The sequence below is a fragment of the Sminthopsis crassicaudata genome, chromosome 2 (assembly GCF_048593235.1).
Source record: "Sminthopsis crassicaudata isolate SCR6 chromosome 2, ASM4859323v1, whole genome shotgun sequence".
Lineage (NCBI taxonomy): Eukaryota > Metazoa > Chordata > Mammalia > Dasyuromorphia > Dasyuridae > Sminthopsis > Sminthopsis crassicaudata.
In genome coordinates, this window is record NC_133618.1 from 327,877,308 (window position 1) to 327,889,077 (window position 11,770).

Below are 11,770 nucleotides of genomic sequence, written 5' to 3' on the forward strand. Positions count from 1 at the left end.
TCTGGATGCTAGAAATGTATTGACTTTATAAACTTGCTTCCTCTCCCTTCTATTATAGTACAGTATTTAACTTATTATTTGTGTAGGCTAATCTGTTCCATCTTGGAAATGATGTTTAGTATTTTGACAGGCATCACTTTTAGAAGGATTCATGATCTGCATAAAAAGTGAGTAATTGGATTTAAAGCTGTTATTTTCCTTTTATTTAGATTAACCAGTTGATCAAAAATCTCAACTTGGTTGCATGTGTGTGTGTGTGTGTGTGTGTGTGTATGTGTGTGTATGACAATAACTGTTTCTTCTTCCCTACAAGCTCATGACACTTTCATTAGTAAGAGAACAAGATGTAGCCATAAACTACTGCCACTTGCTTTCCTGCTCAAAATTAGTAGTAAATCCCTCATCCCCCAAGGATGTGTGTGTGTGTGTGTGTGTGTGTGTGTGTGTGTGTGTGTGTGTGTGTATTTCATAGAAATCTAGAGGACTACATTGCAATATATATATATATATATATTTTCTGTAGTAAAAAAAATCATTGAGAGAGCAATAGTTTACTTAAGAAGCATAAATATGTCTATTGCCATCACCTAAGCAAATTGTGCTGGAAAAATTGAGGGCAACCAAGGAAGATCTTTGAATCAGATCTATAGTCAAGATTAATGAAATAACACAGTTCTGATTTATTAGATAGTTTTGGCACCAGGGGTTTATATAGGGAAAGTTGAATATGTGTGCTTTTAATTCAGGCAAATATGATCAAAATTCATTTTAATCTTTGTAATGTTCAAGATTACAAAATTATCTTTCCCTCTCAACTTAATAGCATTTTATTTACTACAATCACATTCTAAAGATAGTATCTAGTATTTAATTTTATGAGACTTTGATTACTATTTTTCTCCATCCTTCCTCAAGATGACAAGAAATTTGATACATGTACAATTATATTAAACATATTTCCACATTAGTCATGTTGTAAAAGAAGAATCAGAACAAAAGGGAAAAACCACAAGACAGAAAAAATAAACAAAAACAAGTGAAAATAATATGCTTCAGCCTTCATTCAGATTCCATAGTTCTTTCTCTGAATGTAGATAGTATTGCTGAGAAGAGCTGTCTATCAAAATTGATCATTACAGTGTTCCTGTTAATGTGTGTAATACTCTGCTCATTTCAGTGAGCATAAGTTCATGTAATTCTTTCTATCTGGTGATGATTTCTTATAGAACAATAATATTCCATTGCATTCATATACCACAATTTGTTAAGCCATTCCCAAATTGATGAACATCCAGTCATTTTCCAGTTCTTTGCCACCACAAAGAGAGTTGCTATACTTATGGATCCTTTCCCATTTTTGTCATCTTTCTGGGATATGGACCAGTTAAGACAGTTCTGGATCAAAGGGTATGCACAATTTAATAGCCCTTTGGGCTTTGTTCCAAATTGCTCTCCAGAATGGTTGGATCAGATCACAATTCCACCAATAATGCATTGGTGTACCAATTTCCCCACATCATCTCCAACATTTATCTTTTTCCTTTTCTGTCATATTAGTCAATCTGATAGATGTGACATGGAGTTCATAGGAATAAAATTGGGTATGTGTAATTAAGAGTAAGGGTTATGACCAGAAGAATTATAGTTATTATTTTTTTTGAGAATGGATGTCCCTATCTCATGTAGGGTTTAGCTATGGACACAATATTCCTATTAATTTGCATGGAGGCTTTGGCATGCTCTACTTTTAATGTGGGTAAATGGAGCTGGTCTTACCTATCCATCCTATTGCTATTGAATCTTAGGGCTATTGAAGTCATGCAATTCACCAGCCCCAACTTCTCCAAGTAGCAGTATCACCACACCAGCTTACTTGGTGTTGAGAGGGGTAAGATTATTTTTTCTTTTTGGGAAAAGAGTAATTATTTTTTTGAAATAAATTGTAAATTAAGTAGCAATGTCAGAAAATCCACCAGCACAGATTCCCAAAATCTCTCTATAGTAACTAAGCTGTCTGGACATAAAAATTCTGATTGTATTTTATTAAAAACATAAACATATGGAGTTACCTTAGAACAAATATCTAGCCTAGCTTGTACCAATGTCTACTGCACCCAGACTATGATAATATCAAACTAAAAAACATTTATATTTTCTAAAACGGTGGCTTCTGGTTTTATCAATAAAGGGGAGCAGATGGCTTGTATGTATATGTGTGAAAATCTGTTTTTAACTTTTTTAATGTTAAAAAGCTTCATTTTTACTGCATTAACATGCAATTTTATGGGCTTGAATTTTGAATTTTTGCTTATTTTAGAACTGACAAAAAACTCAAGTTTAAAGTATGCCAACTGTAGGTACAAGCAAAGGCACAAAGATGAATACCATGTGCAGGCCATTATGTTTAACATGAGAATCAGTTTGAAGAGCTGGTATTTATTTTTGCATGGTATACAAGTGATCACTTAAGAACCTACCTAACTGAAAATGTTGGAGAAAAGAAAGATTCTTGAGCTGGTAAGAGTTCTGCATTAAAAAAAAAAAAAAAAAAAAATATATATATATATATATATATATATATATATATAGTACCTTTCTTTATTGGAAGTCATTCATCCAGCAGCCTCAGTTGCATCTGAAAATCAGAGAATGAGCAGCCTAAATTTGTTGTAAATGTTTAAGGGCTAAATGTCATACCACTTTTTATTTTGGAAGAACAAATTAAGTCCTCTGTTACCTATTTGTAACATACTTGTTTATGTATACTCTTGGGGAGATAGAAATAGCAATTGTGGAGTAGATCATAGGATCTTTTGTTGATTTAGAGGCAGATTTCTATAGTGGAACAGTCCTGGACTTTAAGTTGGAAGTATTATATTGGTTACTTACTAACCATCTAAGGCAAATACCTTATTATTCTGTACCTCAGTTGCCTCATATATAAAATAATAATATTTGCATTGTATTATTTGCCTGGCTATTTATGTGAGAATGACATAAGATAGTGCATACTAAACACTTAAGAAGATGAATAGATCTGGGAAAAAAAGAGAGTGAATTAAATTATGGATATGTTGAGTTTGAGATATCTAGATAAGGTCCAGTTTATAATGTTTAGGAAGTAGTTCAACAGAACTGGCACACGGGACAGGGCTAGGTCCGCAGATATAGATGTGGATATTACCTTCACAGAAATGATAATTCAACTTGTGCAAGTTGATGAATTCACTAAGCTAAAGAGTGGAGAAGAGATAAGAGGGTCAAGAATAGAGTTCGGAGGATATACTCAAAATTAAAGGTGGAATATGGATGATGATCTAGCAAAGAAAATAGAGAAGACAGAGAGGTGAAAAATGAAGAGAGATAAGTGTCATGAAAACTTATAGGGTAACTTATAGGGCATAGTGTCAAATGATGCAAAGAGGTCAAAAAACAAGATGACAATAGAGAAAAGCCCATATTTGACAGTTTGAGTTGTTCCTTTTCTTCTTTTTTGGAACATTTGCTTTAAGCTTATTTCTATAGGATGTTGCAAGAAAATGTGATAATTTTCTCCATACTTGTATAACTTTATTTTAAAAATGCTGATCTAATTTGAATACTGTGGAAGCTAGACTACAAAAACCACTTTTGGAAGAAGAGAAAAAATCATACATACCATTTTTCATATAGGTTGAGCATTTATGGCAAAACAGCTTGCAAAAGCTGTCTATAACTTATATTTCCAAATGACTGGACAAAATGACAACAAAAATGTGTAAGTGAAGGGTCTATGATTTTTTTCAGCAACATATCAGTCAGGAACTACCCTCAGCAATGAAGATTTCAACTACCTATTAATTAGTAAAAGACTCAGGATAATTTCTTGGAAAACAATGAAATTAAAATATTTTCCCAAGGAGACAGTAAGTCTCAGAGGGTAGGTTTTAACTCAGGTCTTCCTGTATCATGCTATATATATATATATAATACATGTATAATAACATAATACATGTATAATAGATTATAATAGATACATTTGTATCTATTTTGATTACATACTCTCCTCAGATTGGAGCATTTATACATGTAATTGGGACATAACACCAGTGATGGCAGACATACATATGGAAAAAGAATAATTGTAATTTGTGCCAATATAGGAATTCTGCACAAGGAAGAATTTTTCAGGATATTAAGGTTATAGAGGACATCTTTTGTGGATCTTGAAATTTGGTCTAAGTATGCAATTTAGGAGAGGGTTGGACATTCCTGGCACTTAATGATTGTAATTATATTATTCTTAACCATAGCCTTAAAAATTAAAATAAATTGAGAAATGCTATACTATTCCTTTGGTTCCTGATAGATTTTGTAGTTTTAAAAAAGCAACTTTTCATCCTAACATTCTTTTTAAAAAGTTTAAAAAACATTTTAATTTACAGTTCTGAATTACAATTTAGCCGTTCTTGTCTTTTTCTCCTTCTTCCTCCCTGAGAAAATAAGCAGATATAGAATTTACATGTGTAATTATGTAAAGCATTTCTGTATTAGTCATTTTGTATAAGAAGACTTGAATAAATGCAAGAAAAGAGAGTTAAAAATAGCATGTTTCAGTCTGTATTCAGACAATATCAATTCTTTTTCTGGAGGACGATAGTATACTTTTTTGTGATTCCTTTGGGATCATCTTGGATCTTTTTATTGCTGAAAATAGTTATATCATTCATAATTCTTCATTGAACAATATTTCTGTTATATAGTACAACATTATCCTGGTTCTGTTCACTTTACTATGCATCAGTTTACATAATTCCTTCCAAGTTTTTCTGAAATCATTCTGCTTGTCATTTCTTATAGTACATTAATATTCCATTACAATGATATGCCATAGTTTGTTTAGGCATCCCCTAATTAATGGGCATCTCTTTGATATATAATTCTTAGCCACCCCAAAGAGATCTGCTTTAAATATTTTTGTACAAATAGGTTCTTTTCCCTTTTCCCTTCCTAACATTCTTAAGCAGACATTTATTAATGTCATAAAAATCACATTAGAATTCCTTTAAATTTCCCAGTTTTACTAAAGCTTCCCTGGGGCTCTTCCAGTGAGATCTGGAGAAGTGGTTCAAATTAGAGGTTTGAGATGAAGTGTGGGAGTATTCATGAATTTCATTGTTATTTCATTTTCATTCTTTTGTAATAAAAATCACCTCATTCTTTTTAATAAACAGTTATGGGGCAGCAGATGGGATTAGCATTAAGTCTGGGAGTAGTAAAATTTGTTTGTAGCAAGATTAAAATTTAGATGAATCCTAATTTGGGTTTAATGGCATTTTAATATTTATTCTTTTAAAAATCAGAAAAAGTTTAGTGAAAGATTTGTCCTAACCCCTTACTATAAAATCTTAAAAAATAAAACAACTAACCATATTGAGGGATTTATAAACATCTTCAGAAAAGAGTAACCCTAAATGATCATTTAAATATCATTATGATATCTGATAATAAGCAATGCTTTTATGTTCTAGTCTCATAAGTGTAACTCATCCCATTTATTCTTCAAACACTTTGATTCTGTAAGCCACTAAGTGCTGCAGTGGGTAGAATGCTGGATTTAAGAATTGTGAGGATTTGAGTTCAAATTCAGACTCTGACATTTATTAGATGTATAATCCTGGGAATGTCATTTAATCTGTCTGCCTCTGTTTTCTCTTTTGCAATATGGAAATAATAATAGCACTACCTTCCAGAGTTGTAAGGATGAAATGAGGTAAGGTTTTATCTCATTTTCAAAATAAAGAACTTTGTAAATCTTAAAGTACAAGATAAATTATAGCTATTATTATTATTCGCTATGTTTAGCACAGTGCTAACAAATAAGGAAAATATAAAGGTCTGATAAATATTTTGTAAATTAGCTTTTTGATATATTTATATGCATAATTTATATGCATATAAACATACATCAACATATACACATATGCACTCATACATACACATCTCTCTGTATGTATACATGTATGTAGACTTCACTTATCTTTATGAATGCATTGCAAGTTTTAATCTCCAAAGCTTATATAAGCCAGGCAGAGTCTTAAGACCAGTCTTTTCACAATATCATATCTCTTGCTCACTATCCCCCCTCTCCAAATGTCTGAGAAAATATCTGAATAGGACTGATCTATATCTCCGCAGATGTGAGTCAAAGTATCTCCACATCTTATTCAAGCAATCAAGGGAGCAAATACATTTATTAAGTACAGGATAGTACGCACAAAAAATGAAAAAGAATATTAGTCTATAAACAACCAATACAATTATCTCCCTTTTTGGGGGGGGTATCCTTTTTCTACAGACTCCTAAAATTCTCCAGAATTATAATGCTAACTAGAAGTTAAGCTCCTAGCTGTCAAAGACTGTTAAAGAGGGGCTACTAATCTGTATCTATCTATGTATCTGCCTATATATCTATGTATCTATCTGGTTCCCTGTGGATTGCATATTGAGAGTTTTAAAATGTAATGTTATTTAAAATGTAATGTAATTTTTTAGTGTATTTTATTTATTTTGTTAAATATTTCCCAATATTTCAATCTGATTCTATTGCACTGGACAGTGTTATAGACCACATTTCCTGTTTGAATCTCTCAACCTAACTCTTAGAAGGGAAATGTACTTGAAATTGCTAGTTAGGCAACCCCAAATTGGCTACAGAGTTGGACATGACTAAAATCACAGAAGAACAATAAAATATCAGACCTCAAAGTCTATGTTTTTTACTCCTTCATATTGGTGTGACTGTGGTCTCTCTTTACTACTCTTCATAGCACCAGGGATCATATGTTTGACCTTCTTTTCTACATAAAAGTTATATCACATCTTTGCTTTGCATCTGTTGCCCTTCCTGGTTATAATTCCACTGAACAAAATATCTCCTTGATTCAAAGCTTATCTCTTCCAGTCTTTTTCTTATTCTCAGTATTCTTCATGCATTCAAAGCTTTCAAGGTATTCATTTTAGGCTGTTTTCTCTAGTTACTTTTTTGCAAGGTAGTCAGAGGTAAGCTATTTCCTAAGGGTCATAAAGCTAGTAGGTATCAAGTAAGTATCAAAGGTCTGATTTGAACTCATTTATTCTGACTCCAAGGCTAATCTTCTATCCCTTGTGTCACCTAGCTGCCCCAAGGTCAGAACTTTTAAACTCAACACCATGCAGCTTTTTCAGCCTCCTTTCCTTTCTGAAAAGACTCTTAAAATACTAGAGGGTGGAGTACCATCACATTTCTGAATACCTTCATTATAGATGGCAGACACTGGACTTAGCTTGCTTTACTTTATATCTACTACCCTGCCTCCATTGAAAAATTACCCCTATTAGGATACCTCCTGGAACAATTTTTCTTTCCCCCACCTCCTTTCTTGCCTTATTTAAACATTTTAATAAGACCTTTTTATTTTCAAAATAATGCAAAGTTAGTTCTCAACACTCACCCTTGCAAAATCTCTGTGTTCCAAATTTTTCTCCATCCCTTCTCCCTTGCCTAGACAGCAAACAATCCAATATAAGTTAAACATAGTCTTGTCTATGTTTTTTACTCCTTCATATTGGTGTGAATATTTTTATTTTCCCCCAGTTACATTTAAAACAAAATTTTTACATTTGTTTTTAAAACTTGAAATTCCATCCCATATCACTACTCCCAATCCCCATTAATTCACACATGTGAAGTTATCTTTCTTGCCTCCTTGTATGTGTTGCCTTTCCTTCAGATTATAATCTTTTTTAGGTCAGAAACTGTCTTTCTTTTTATTAATTGTATCATAGCACTTAGAGGGGTATACAGGAGCTTTTTAGTTTAAGAGGTGATAGCATCAGGAAATGATGCAGAATCAAGAGTATCTACACCCCCACATTGGAAAAGTTATACTGAAACATAAGTGTACAAAATGTGCATGTATGTTCATCATCTGAATGATAAGTGTACCTGGACTTCTTTCTTTTGAAAGATCATTGAGAATTCCTTTGTAGAGGATGCTTCAAGTGTTTAGGAATGTGGCATTCTATGCAGAGGAGCAAAATTTCCTGAGCAACAATCTAAACCAATAGATATGTAAGTGTTTGTAATCCCCCTTTCCCACCACTAATTTGTATCTGACAGTATTTGATTCCCATGGACTTTACTCTAAGGCAGGCATTAATGGCTCCTGAGGCAAATCTTCAGCCTATCAACACACAGTAATTCATTATTCTGCTCTTAGTTTGCTTCACTTAAAGGCAAAAGGAGGAAGGGTATGAAAAGTTCTCTATAGGTTCCCTTTCACAGAAAAAAGGAGAGTTTCTTTCAAAACAGTTTTTATCATAACCAATTAATCTTAGGACCGGTCCCCACTGAAACCTACCTTCTAGGAAGTATGAAGGTGCCATACTCTAACCCTGAAAAATACAAAGTGTTCATAAGTTTGTCAATCAATCAATTAAAAATCATTTATTAAGCAATTAGTATGCTTACTATGTGCTAAGCCCTAAGAATACGACAACTAAAAACTCAAATACATCACATTTTAATGAAGAAGGCAACATGTTAATAAGAATCTTAGAGAACACTCTAAAGCACAAAGTAATCCTTCAGATTAGATTTTCAATAAAACTTGAAGGAATTCAGGAAATGCAGAAATCAAGAAGGGATTGAAGAAAGCCAGCACAAAATATATAGTGTGGAATGTGAGAAACAACAAACAAGCCACCGTAGCTGGATGGCAGATTTTCGGAATGGGAAAATAAGTGTAAGAAGTTTGGAAACATAGAAAGGAAATAGTTTATAAAGAATATTAAAATTCCAAGAAGAGAATTTTATAGTTTGTAGGGAGCACGGCGTTTAGTGAGGATGACATGATCAGACCTGGACTTTAGGAAAATCACTTTGATAGTTGACTGAAAGAAGCATTGGAGTAGGAAGAGACCTGTGGCAAGGAGACCAAAGTAGAACACTACTGCAATAGTCTAGACCAAATGTGATGAGGGCCTATGTAAGAGTGGAAACTCTGTGTGAACAGAGAGAGACATGTTGTTGAAGTACAAATGGCAAGATTTGGCAAGATACATGTGGTAAATGAGAGTAAGGAGTTGAGAAAAACACTCTAGTTGGCAGCTTAGGTAAGTGGGAAGATGGTAGTACCCTCAAAAGTAATGGAAACCTGGAAGAGAGAAGGATTTGGGGAGAAAATACTTTCTTTTTTGAACACAATAAACTGGAAATGTCTATATCTAGTTAGATGTTTAAAAGGCTATTGGTGCTAAGCATGGTATTACATGCCTATGATCCCTGTTGCTGGAGAAAGTTAAGCTGGTGGATCATTTGAATTTTAAAGGTCTGAATTATAATACGACTAAAGTCAATCAGTTATATGCATTGAGTCCTATAACAATATGATGAGTTCTTGGATGATGGAGTGCCATCAAACTAGGTAAAGAGGGATAACCCAATTTGTTCAAAATTAGAGCAGGTTAAAGTTTACATTTTGATCACTCCTGAGATGAAGCTGGCTCCTGTATTTCTAGCCTGGATGAGATAGAAAGAACCAATTTAAGGAGAAAAAAGTAGTTGGTGATGAGCTCAGAAGAAAGACTAAGGTAAAAGATGTAGATTTGATAATCATATCCACAGAATCACAATTAAGCCAATGGCCACAGAGATCACAGGTGAGATAACTTATAGGGAAAAGAGAAGAGAGTGCAGGACAGTAATAGGAGATACAATAGTAGAATCAATGAGGTATGAAAATATTGTTCATGATTAATATTGAAATATGTTTAAAATGATTGTACATATCTAACCTATATCAAACTGTGTGCTCTCTTGGGGAGAGGAGAGTTAATGGAGGAAGGAAGAAAAAACTGGAACTCAAAATATTATAAAAATGAGTGTTTAAAATTATCTTTATTTTAATTGGAAAAATAAAATAATATTGAAATTTAAAAAATAAAAAATTTTCATATCTTTTGAATATTAAAAAAAAGAAAGTATTGTTATTTGTCCTTCATTTTTGAATTATATCATAGAGGTGACTTGTGCACTGGATTTAAGTAAGGAAGAGTTGCACAAAGTTTTCAGACTCACTTGCTCTTTCAAAGTCAGTGATGTCTAGTGGTAGGACAAAAGTCAAGATAACTGGTGATGTCCAGTGGAAGATCTGACAAAGCTCTAAGTATTTCACAGTACCTATTGCCTTTGTGAAAATTGGAATAAACAGTTCTCATTCACCCATTTCACTGGGGAAAGTTTTCACATGCTTGTAGTAGATATTACCTTAACTCATTAATGGGTTTAAAAACTGTTGGTTACCCTTACTCTGCTTTAGCCTGTCTGCTGAGATAGTAACTTATTGAGGCTGCTACACATGCTAGAGCTTGGAGTCATAGTTGATTGAAAGCACAACCGGTTTTGGAAATTGTTATGAGAGGAGCAGTGCCATCAAGGAGATCCAGAAAGATGGAAGAAATGAGAAAGAGGAGAAAATGAAAGAAAAATTTAAATTATGGAGCAGGCATTGGAGAAGCACATTGGAAATAAATAGACAGATCTGGAGTGGAACATTAGTGGGCTTGGGTTGAAGTAGATAGAAAAAAAAAACAACCAAAAAAAAAAAAAAAAAAACAGGTGGTTGGGAATGAGGAAGCAGGTTTGTATGTAGGAGCAGCCAGGTTTCGAAAACTCAGGTACAGAAAGTACAAAAAAGGTGGGAGTATGTTAACCATCAAAGAGTAAGTCCAGGTAGAATATCAGTAGTTGGAGAGAGCTCTGTTAAAGAAATTAGAGGGAGTCTTATGCTAAAACAGGACGGGAAAGTCTTGGAGCTATAGAAGACAGAAAGTTAGTGAATCAGTTTTATCTGATATTGGCTTCCTGGGACCAATACTGGAGAAAGCTTTCCCCTCAGAAGCCTCCAAAAGCAACCCAGCAACCCCAGAAAGTTAAAACCGAAGATATTACTCTATTGGTTAACTCTGACTCTGCCCAAGTTTCCTATCTCTGAAGATCCTACAGTGCCTGTACTACATTATGTTACTCCCCATTTATCTAAATGGATTTGTAATTTAGAGAAGTCAATCTGTAATAGGGAACTTCTGACATATCCAGTGCTTTCATTACCAGACCATTCTGCCTCACCCCTGTTAGTTATATGTGTTTGCAGGAACAAACCCTGTCTTAAGTGTTTATGAGTGAACACAGATCTTTAAAACAGGATACTTGGAAGAGGGGAGTGATTGATTTATTCAATCCCAATCAATCTCCCTCATAAGTCTTAGACTAACTATAGGAAAAAAAAAAAACCTTTTTATGAGAACAGTCTTTTTGGATTTGGATAGGTGAAGCAAACTTGTAATCGTGGTAGGTGCATAATAGTGAGTGCATGATTTACTGGATTACTCAATTAAGCTGATTTACCATTACTAAAGTTGATTAACCATATTACTAGTATGACTAGAATGTTAAATCAGACTAACACTCTTCAGTGCATATGCAATTACGTTTTATTATCTATTCAATAATAAAAACATCAGCTCCTCTATGAACAAACCACCAATCTGATTCCTAAAGTCTAAGGGGGTTTCATATCAGTGTTCAAAGGGTCCCTTTTTGTCCAGTTGGAGGAGTGCCTTCCTCCCAAGGTCAGTGGCATTTTGGAAAATTTCCATCAATCAGCACTTTTTTTAAGCAAATATAGGGTGCTTCAGTATTTTGAGTGCTGAGCAGAAGAGTATGTCCCAGTCTTGATCCAGGAGCAGG

General features: G+C 33.6%; 1 long non-coding RNA gene across 1 annotated transcript; it reads right to left on the reverse strand.

The window, feature by feature from the left end:
• Positions 1–4,441: 4,441 nt before the first annotated feature.
• On the reverse strand, positions 4,442–8,418 carry LOC141556344 (uncharacterized). The gene is made up of 3 exons (XR_012486506.1): positions 8,382–8,418; positions 7,473–7,522; positions 4,442–4,472 (listed from the first exon to the last, which is right to left on the reverse strand). It is a non-coding gene; the product is annotated as an uncharacterized LOC141556344 (long non-coding RNA).
• Between the last annotated feature and the right edge of the window lie 3,352 nt (positions 8,419–11,770).